Here is a 10311-nt window from a genome sequence, read left to right as displayed (position 1 = left end):
TGTGAGCTGTGTTGGTTCTTTGATGTGTTGATCAAGTACAATTCCTTCCCTGGAGGTATCAGATGGCAGGCAGGGAGGTAAAAAAAACTTCCTTGTTGTTCTGCAATGAAGTTTAAAATCCAAAATCGGTTATACGCTGTGAAACACAATAATTTAAAACTAGCTCCAGTAACAAAGGCAGTAAAGAGGCAGCAGAGACCCCAGCATGAGCTGTACATACTCAGGTTGCTAGCCTGTGTCTGTAGGGCTTTTGCCTTCATCACTCTTGCTACACAAACAAGAGCTTACAGATTAGCTGTAGTTCAGGTCTGGTACAGTCAGACCTCCCAGCTGCAGTGCAAACATACTCTGTGTGGCTAGACCACCAGCTCTGAGTAGTGCCAGAGGACAAACACCCAAATCCAGGCTCCATTAGCCCTTCCCTCATTGCTATTATCAAGGAGGCTGCACAAGCAGTAGCACAAGGATGGGAAGTCAAAAGAAAATATCCTCTTGGATTGACATAGCTTAATGTCTACAGACAAGACCATTTTTTCTCATCTTTGCTAGTTCTATATTTAATAAGTTGCTTTCCCTTGTTAATATGTGCATAAAGAGGTATTCGTTTCCCCTTCCCACCTACTTAATAGTCCCAAATAATGTTGCTTGGGAAAATGTTTTCTTTCCCAATTCTATTGCAAAATGAATGCTTTTGTATTTCATTTTTCTTGATTTGAATAAATTATTCTCTCCCCTTGATATATCAATATGAGACATAAATCTCAAACCTCATGAGAACCAGGGTCATGAAGGTATAACAGTATTCTTCACATGGGAAAAATGTAAGAAAAAATAAGCTCCTTTATGACATTAAAAACAAATTATTTAAAAAAATTAAAAATAGCCTTTATTCAAAGCACAGGCACATGCAGAAAATGTGTTTGAAGGGGAATTTGTGCCTATTTTAGGAGATCTGTGTATGTGACAAAGAGCAGAGAGAAGGTAAATCCAGATACAGTCAGAGAACACTGCTGGGGTAGCCTAGCCCTAGAAAAGCTGAGAGGAACAGGGAAGTGCTGACTAGAAAGGAGACTGGAGCTGTTAGCAAAGAAATTAGCTTCTGATGTTCGAATCTTGCTGTGTTCAGGGAAACAAATATTCATATATTCTTTGTGTATTAACAGAATACACCAGAGTACAGCATCATTTCTTTTCCTGACCAAAAAAAATCTGGAAGACCCAAATGTTAGTAATTGCTCAGGTCAAAAAGATATAACACTGGTATGTGAAGCTGGAGATAAATTGTGAGTTCCTTTCCTGCTAAACCAACACAGAACAAATAACGTCTACATAATTTAAATGGCCAAAAAAATTAAAACAAGAGGAGATGTAATTGAAAAAGCATCCAGAAAAAGGTGGAAAGATGATTTACAGGTAAAGATGAGATCTCTATTGAAGCAACAAATACAAAACACGGAGCTGCAACATTCCCTGTCCAGACCAGTGTACAGAAGTTATTTAAAGCACTGTAGGTTGCTGAAGTGCTGTAAAATTCAGCTCTTCAAATTTAGTACCTCATTTAACAAGGGTTAATTTAAAGTGCTGTGCCCATTTTTAAAGTGCTGTAAAGCTGTGCACTTCTGTTAAGTCATAGCAATGAAGCACTTTAAATGGTGAAAAAAGCAACTTCTGTACACAATGAATGGCAAGGTTAACAGCATGGAAGGGAAATTTTTCCATGAAACAGAAGTTGTCCTGATATCCTTATCCCAGTTCCAATAATGCTAACCACCATGGTGAGGGGGTTTCCCACTATGAGGAAAACTTCTTTGTAAGGAGGAAGGCAAGATAGAGATGCATAAACTAACTGAGTCAGAGATGCATAAGCTTCTCTCTGTTCTCAAGGAGATTTATTTGAAGTATTATTTATTTGGAATATTTCAATTCACCTTCATACACCAAATGAATGGCTGAGAAATTAGACAGAAAAAGGCCTTTGACCAGCTAATTTGAGTGGTCCAGCTTGGATAGCACCCTCAGGAAAAAAATAGTAGTTATCCAAATCTAGGACAAGCCTTTGGTATGCAGTTTGGAGCCAGTGTGCTGGCTGGGATTTGGTTTGCTAGGTGGTGAGGGAAAGATGAGACTGTACCTGAACTGACAGAAGACCTACAGAGACGTCTGGTTCTGGCATGCCTACACAGCCATAAACTCCTACCACAAATTGGAAATGGAACATTTTATTGATCCTCAACCAACAGAACACTGCTACAAGTTATTGATCTCACCACAGACTTTTAATCTTTACTTGCAGCAGCACCATGGAAAATGAAGTGATGAGGATGGAAATTGATCACAATGTGAATCTTGTCAGTACAGCTCTATGTTCAATAAGAATGATAAAAAGCCAGTTCTAATCAGGTTTATGACATTTTAGGATTATTAGGAAAAAAATGATAAATCAAGGGAAATTGGCACTAATTATGGGAATTAGATCTATTAAATGCTTGTGCACAGTGAAAAAATGACCCTAGAAAAGGACTGTAATAAATATACAGTGGGCCAGGACAGAGTATCAAACATACCTGTAAAAATTCGCAACACTATTCAGGAAGGGCAAGATGCCAAGCTCAGGGGTAAAACTCATAGGTACCAGAATAAGCTCTACTGCTTTTGTATAGACCTGGACACTTGTGTAGCAGGACACTAGGGTGCCTGCTACTAGCATTGGTAATAGGGCTTAGCTGCCAATCAGCAGGGCAGCACAGCTGAAGGTTGCTTAGGCAACAGATTGGGTCAGCCGACCGCCAGGGGCAGGGCCTGGCCTTTATAAACAGAGACGGCTGAGGCCAGGGTTAGTGCCCTTCTGTCAGCCTGAGGAGCTGTGCTGGATGATGATGATGATGATGATGATGATGATGATGATGATGATGATGATGATGATGATGATGATGATGATGATGATGATGAGGGGTAGAGAGAACCCTGGCAGGGAGGTACTGGAAGAGGGCCAGGGTGGCAGCGGATGTATGTTGTAGCCCACAAGGCTCATTTTGGGGTTACAGCTGGGTTGGCTTAGAGTTATGTTAGATCCAGGAGGCTTAGTTTATGTTAGAGCCAGTTGGCTCATGGTTGTATTTGTTTATGTTATACTGGAGGACCAGGTGAGGCTGTAGGGGTGTGAGGAGGCCTCACAGGAGCTCCCCAGGAGTCTGGGGGTTCCTGGGTGCCCTGTTTGGGGCACAGCAAGCAGTGCCTGGGAGGCATGGCTGTTTGGTGCTGGTGTGGTGCTGCATGTGGGGTATTAAGCCCCAGCCTGTGAGGGCAGTACTTGCCCAGTAGGGTGTAGGACCCCGAGAAAGGTCAGGGGGCCAGGCACAGCTACGGGCCACCTGGGCACGAAAAGTGCAGGACAAGCCTAGAGAGGGCGACGAGCACGAGAAGTGTGGGACAGGCCCAGAGAGGGGTGAGCATATAGGCATAAGAACGTCCGGTACAACTGCGAGGCTTGGGGTGTGCTACAGGGGAGGTAGGAGGCACATGTAGCCCATAAGGCGGGGTGCGCCAGTTCAGAGCAGGGCCAGTACGAGAGCACCGTGCCCAAGGGGACAGAAGGCAGCCTCCCACTGATAATCATAAGATCAAAGATGTGGCGGGTGAGACAGAGGGTGCATTTAGGACCCAGACTGTGGCATGGTAGGGGCGCCAGGGGGATCATGGCCGCCCCGGCGCCCTGCCCTGTGACAACTTGAATAACAAGAGTAAGTGTGGTCACTGAATATATAACGGTAACTCTGAATTGCACAGCAATTGAAGGCTCTGGCTCAAACATAATAAACTGGGCATGCTAAAATGCCTAGCAAACAGGTGATCCAAAACTTAAGCACATTTCTCTTCCAATAAGGACAGAGGCTGGGGAGTGCTTACATACCATTTGCAAATCCAGTTTCCAGATTTTGGGTAAGTCTGGAGTCTGAACAAGTAGTCTGGATAGCTGAGACAATGGATAACCTAATAAGTGGTCTTGATTTCATTGTGACTAATAACTGTGTAATAAGTGCCAGGAAAAGTAGTTTACAGATTCATACTGTGGAAATTCCCTTTAAAGTGTCTTGGGTAAAACAAATGACTTGTAGGCAATTGCAGTGAATAAGTTACCTTGCCTTGGGGATAGAAACTAGAAAAGCAACTACACACTGGTTGCTTTACAGAGCAAGAAAGACTGAGTGGCTGAAACCTGCTTTGAGGCCCATAGTGGGTTCTTGTGAGTCCTGAGCAGGAACATATCTCTATTCATCTGTGGAATGTTTTAAAGAGAGAGCATAAAAAAATATGTAACCTTAGCTGCAAAATGGATACCAGTAGGCTTAGTGAAAGCTCATATAAAATAAGGTCACTAGAAGGATAGAAATGAACATGACATCCCAGAGTGTCTTTTGGACTTACTCTGATACAGTGCTGTACATCTAAAAGGAGAAGCAAAAGAGAGATCAGGAATCGGAAGCTGTGCTACTGATCCAACAAAGCTATACCACATTCATCAAATCTAAGATGACCCTGAATTTAAGATGACCCCCAATAAAGAGATTCCATATAACATATTTCATTCCTTTACCAGAGGAAATCATACCAGTACTGAGCCCTTCTGTTATAAAAAGGCATCAAATACATCTTTCTTTTAAGCAAAGGACTAGTCATTATACCAGTAGTTTTTAACCTCAAGGCCCCCCTCCCCCATAACTGGTAAGACTTTTGCAGCACTCCAATGGAAAAATCACTGAGAGAGAGCTAACTTCTGGGAAGATTTGGAGGGAGGTTCCTGAGGCTAAAAAATTGAGAATCACTGATTTAGTTAGTGTCACTTAAGGGCAGTCAGGACAGAAGCTCACCCTGCTATGCCTTGCTCTTCCCATTGTTTGCTCCCTACTCCATGCTGGTGCATACCTCAGGGAGCAAGGGCAGCCCCTGCCTCTGAGATTGCTTCTGCAAGGTTTCACGTGCCAGCAACCACCCTCGCAGCCCTTTCTGCCAGCCCTGGGTGCATGGGAGGAGTAGAGGGGACAAGCCAAGCCATAAATGACACATGCCCCCAGTGGCACAGGTGTGGTGGTGGGAGCACAGCAGCAGTACATGGGAGCTCCTGCAGACACTGCTGGTGCTGTTGGGGGGAGGAGGGCAGGAAGCAAGTGCTAATCAGGGTTCAGGGACTACCTGCAGATGTTGCTGGTAATGGCGGTGGTGGCCAGCGGCGATTGCAGACCACTTGCAGATGCTGCCGGCGGGGGTGGGGTGGTGAGCAACAAGCACCTGCAGGTGCCACCAATAGTATAGGGGGTGCACTGCCATGCTCAAGGGGTGCATGTGCACCCCCTATGCATCACCCCTGAGCCAAGCTGCAAAGTGCAGCTCCATCTGCATCCACCTGCCTGCCTGTTTGCAGCACAGCATGTTGCTGGGAGTGTGTAGGAGGCTGGGAGAGGGGGAGTGTGGCAGGGCACCTTTGGTGCCTGCCATTTTAAGAGGGTTGAGCCGGCTGTGGAGCAGCCAGCAGGTGTGAGTAGGTGTCATGAGGCAGTCACAAGACCACAAGATGGCTCCTGGATTGGAGGATGGGGCTGGGCAGCCTCAGTATAAACCCAGGCCCTCAGAGCAGAGCTGGTAGTTGCTGTAGGGATACTGCTGGAGTAATATTATCTAGCTGGAGATTTGCTGCTCCCAGAACACCTGGAGGTCACAGGTAGGAACTGTAGGGGTGGAGGAGGTTCCTGGTCCTGGGGAGTGACCTAAAACTACACCCTGCTGGGGTTGGATAGTGTGGTGGGGCTGCCTGTGGAGGGGTGGTCCCCAGAAAATGCCACACCAGTGTCTCCCTAGTGAAAGGTGCATATGGGGTGCTGTATAGCCTCAGCCCCCATGACCTGGTGGGTTACCCTGCAGAAGGGACAGGGAAGGGGTCCAGGCATGTTACCTCACCCCTGAGGCCCAAAGGGTGTAAGGCCCAGTATCCCCAGTGAGAGGGTGTATGAGAGTGAGTAGGCTGCATAGAGTAGGATCTGCATGGTTGGGTGTGAAGGACTGTGCATAGGCTGGCCTTAGTGATTGAGTGACTTGTGTCTGGAGGAGCCTGAGACAGTGGACCTGTATGGGAGAATGAGGAGGAGCGGCTGAATAACCTACCCAGAGTGACATTGACTGGCCCATGCTGGGGCCAGGACCAGACAGATTGAAGGGCCAGAGTGCCCACCACAAGGGATGGCTAGAGGCCTGGAGTCCCAACTGGCCTAGAGGCGAGGCCAGGGCCTGTGTGACCAGAGGTCCCAGAGTGGGCCACTGCCAAGAGGGAAAAGGGCTCAGGGAGTTTTGCAGCCCAGAATGAGGGTGGAGATTAGACTGCATGGGGGGAAGGGTTCCACAGGGGGTCCAAACATCAGGCAGGCACAGAGTGAGCCAGAGCCATATAGTGATACCATCTGTCAGGCATGTGACACAGTGTAGGAGTGGTACAGAGCCATGTATTACACCCTTGGCATCAGGCAGTAAATATGCAACCTCCTACCTATAAACAGCTTTCGGAGATGAGAGAGGTGGGGAGGTCAGTGATGACCTTGAGATGGCCCCCTGTCACAGGGAGCCTGGGGGGCAGGGAAGAGCAGGAGAGGGAGCAGCAGTGATTAGAGGAGCACTTGCAGGGGCACAGTTAGGGTAGCTGAGGCAGGCACAGGGTGCCAGATGGGGAAGGAGACTGTTTGTTTACATCCTCACACAAGGGGATCTCACAGCATACCCTTTGGGAATCACTGCCTCGGGGTCTATTTTTTCATTCCAATACATACTTTTAAAATCCATTGTGAAAAATTAGATGAACTTGCTTTAACTCCTCAAATGTCAACAATTGGTTGCAGTGACTCGGAATTCTTTAAAATGTCTTCCTTCATTTATAGAATCTAGTGCTGCCATCTCTTCTTCTTCCAAAGAATTATGAATTATACTGGTCAAAAGGCAGCTGTTAAATGGGTTCGTTGCCCCAGTATCAGTCTTGTGCTGGACTAATGCAATATGATCTACCATATTTACTTGATTCTTTGACAAAGTCTCCCCCACATTAAACAGGGGGAGATGGAACCCCTATCTTACAATAAAGTTTGAGGGTGGTGGGGGCAGGCAGGTGGCTGCTGTGACTCAGGCTCCAGATGCTACTTGCAGTTGGGGCTGTGGCTGCTGACTGATCCCCTACCACCACCTCTGTACCCCACCCTCTCCCCCTGCAGCCCTCTCTCCCTGTTCTCCCTGCATGCAGCCTCTGCTCCCCTGCCTGCCCCTCTCCCTCCCTCCTTACCTTTGCTCTATGATGGCAGGATCTGTCCACACTGCAGCCTGGGGTACTGAGGGCAGATGTGGCAAGGGGACAGGCACAAGTAGCGAGTAAGCTGCTTGACCTGCTCCCCTGCCCCCCACCCTGCTTGCTCCCCTGAAGCAATGGGGAGGGATGAATTAAAGCTGACTGTCCAATAATTAAATTATATACCTGGGAAATTATAACAAATCTATACATTTTCCATGCATAGAATCTAATTATTTGGTGGTCTTAAATTCAAGTAAATGTTGTATCTTGCATGTTATGGTAGCATTAGCATGCCATTGTAGCTGTGATAGTCCAGGAATTATGTGAGAGGCAAGAATTTCTTAGGGTAATACCTTTTTCTTGACCAATTGTGTAGTTGGGATAGAAGTTGGCAAGCTTTCAAATGCAAGACATTCTTCTCCAGGTCTCTCAGAATAGCGTGACCTGAAGAACAATGCTTTGCTTTCTAAAGCTTGTCTAACTCTATCCCAACCATGCAGTTGGTACAGTAAAAATATCACCCTAAGAAATCCTTGCCTTTTGCATAAATTATCTTAAAAAGACTGAAGTTGCTAATTTGAAATGGAACCCAACGAAACATTAAGTTTTTGCTAAAAGAGAAAATTCACCTCGGGGGAGAGAATGAGCGGGGAGGTGAGGGGGAAGAAAGGCAGAATTCCAGTGACAATATGATGCTGAAGCTTTATAGACCTGTCCAACTATCCAGCTACTTACAGATCATAGGGCTCAGCAGCTATTACAAAGGATTTATCTGTAGGTTTACCACAATTGCAAAACCACTGCACTCACTGAGTGAAAAACAGAAATCCTGTCAATGTCAAAAGAGAATGACTTGGCATTTTCAGAGTTCAGAAAAGCTCTGGTGACTGCTCCTCTCTTGATCTACCTGGGATTCAAAACTTCTTTTATGGTCATACTGAGCAGCAATGGTAGGGTTTATGGATGGGGAGCAATACTGACAAATGAACACGGAGGCCCTGAGAAGGTGGTGTTCTCTGAAGAGACAAAGGGCCAGATCCTGTTCTACCCATGAGGCACCCAAGTGTAATCCTATTCCACCAGAGACTGAGTCCCAAAAAACTCTGACCTTCTCTGCTGCTGTCTTAGCATAAGACCAAAATAAAAAAGATGGAAGATGAAGACACATGTATATTTTGCATTTGTAGTTTTCCAGGGACTGGAATGGGGTGAAATAGGGTCCCCAACTCCAGTTAGGCACTTAATAGTTGAAACAGAATCTTGCCCCAAGTTCTCTGACAAGAAATAATTGCACCATTTGAAAGGAAACTCCTGGGATAGTTAAATTTTTTTCATCACCTTTCACATAGGAAGAAACTTGTCAGGGCAGATCATACACTCATGCAATGGTTCTTTAGATTTAGGAGTACTGAGGGACAATTTGCCAAGTGGCTGGAAAAATTGTAGAACTGTAATATGTTACACACAAACATGGGCATAAGCATGGTAATACAGATATCTTGCCCAGCCAGCTTTGTTGAGAACCTAATTACACAGGGCAAACATTTCTGATTCATTTGCCAAATGGTGGATGTGGAATTTCCAGGAATGGATTCTAAAGGAACCCAAAGCTTCCCAAAGAGAGGACCTTTGGGACCTTGATATCAGAATAGTGTGTGACTGAAAAAAAATCGTTTGGGAAAGGCAGAAACTTGGACATAGCATCCCCTCTCAAAATATAATGGGAAAAGTGTCCCATGCACAGCTAAGAATTACAGTTTAAAGACAAAATATTGGTTAGGAGATGAGAAAAAACATTGAGTAGGTGGGGGTGCAGTCATCAGCCGCTCTATCTCATATTTAACAAGGAAGCTCCAATGATTTTAAAATTGCTGGATATTCTGGGGTTGCAAAAAGGAATGCCAGGTTAAGAAATCATTTCTGTTGGGTAAAACACAGATAGGATGTAGAAAATGCAATACTTATGTTGCAAAGGAGAGCTCCCCTAAGATGGGAAGGACCCTCATACAGGAACCTTAAGCTAGATAAATTTGGAAGAAGCATTCAAAACAGGGCTATCCAACTTCTAAGCCCCTGAAGGCCACACCAGCAGGGGCTGCATCAGTCACTCCACACACGTACTCTTCCCTGCCCATTACTGCACCCCACAAACCCCCACCACTGTGCTGCCTGGGCTTATATGTGCAGCCCCCACAACTGCAATACATGCTTGCACAGGCACCCCTGTCACTGCTGCACTACGCAGGAATGATTCCTCCTCATCCCAGGCATAGCCCCAGACTCAGTCTCAGCTTTCCACACTGCTGAGCTGCCCTGCCCCCTAGTAGAAAGGCAGGAAGCAGCAGTGAAAGCTGGGAGCCTGGAGACTGCAGCTGGAGTGATGAGGGGAGAAGAGGTCAGGTGGGAGCACAGGGGCTGCACATTAACCCCCATTTGGACAGTCCTGATGGACAGTAGGACCAGAATAAATGAAGTGGTTTACAGGGTAGATGATGGAAAGAACTAAACTGAAGAGCTCTGAAACCTGAACATAAAGGAGGCTTGGAAGTTCTTTAAGTCAGAGATGCAACATGTATCCTAAGCAAGGGGTGGAAAAAAATCTTGTAGGAAAGGGATGCAGATCTTACTGAATGAAGAACTGCCTCAAAAGGATATTACCAAAGAACTGCAAAGGAATGGAGGAAAAAATCCGATTGATCAGTAGAGGTCTGTTCATCAGTAGAGCAGCACAATAGCAAACTTTGGAGAGAAGATCTAATGTAGATGCAGCAAAAAACTTATAGCCTAGAGAATATTTTTTGCAATTGTTTTTCATAGTTTCATAATTTCTATGGTCGGAAGGGACCTGAGCAGATCATCTAGTCCGACCCCCTGCCATGGCAGGAAGAGCACTGGGGTCAAATGACCCCAATAAGGTGGTCATCCAACCTCCTCTTAAAAACCCCCAGGGTGGGAGCCTGCACCACCTCACATGGAAGCTGGTTCCAGAC

Source organism: Gavialis gangeticus, unplaced genomic scaffold, assembly GCF_001723915.1.
Source record: "Gavialis gangeticus isolate Ggan-Ray unplaced genomic scaffold, GavGan_comp1, whole genome shotgun sequence".
Classification (NCBI taxonomy): Eukaryota; Metazoa; Chordata; order Crocodylia; family Gavialidae; genus Gavialis; species Gavialis gangeticus.
This window is presented reverse-complemented; position numbering follows the sequence as displayed.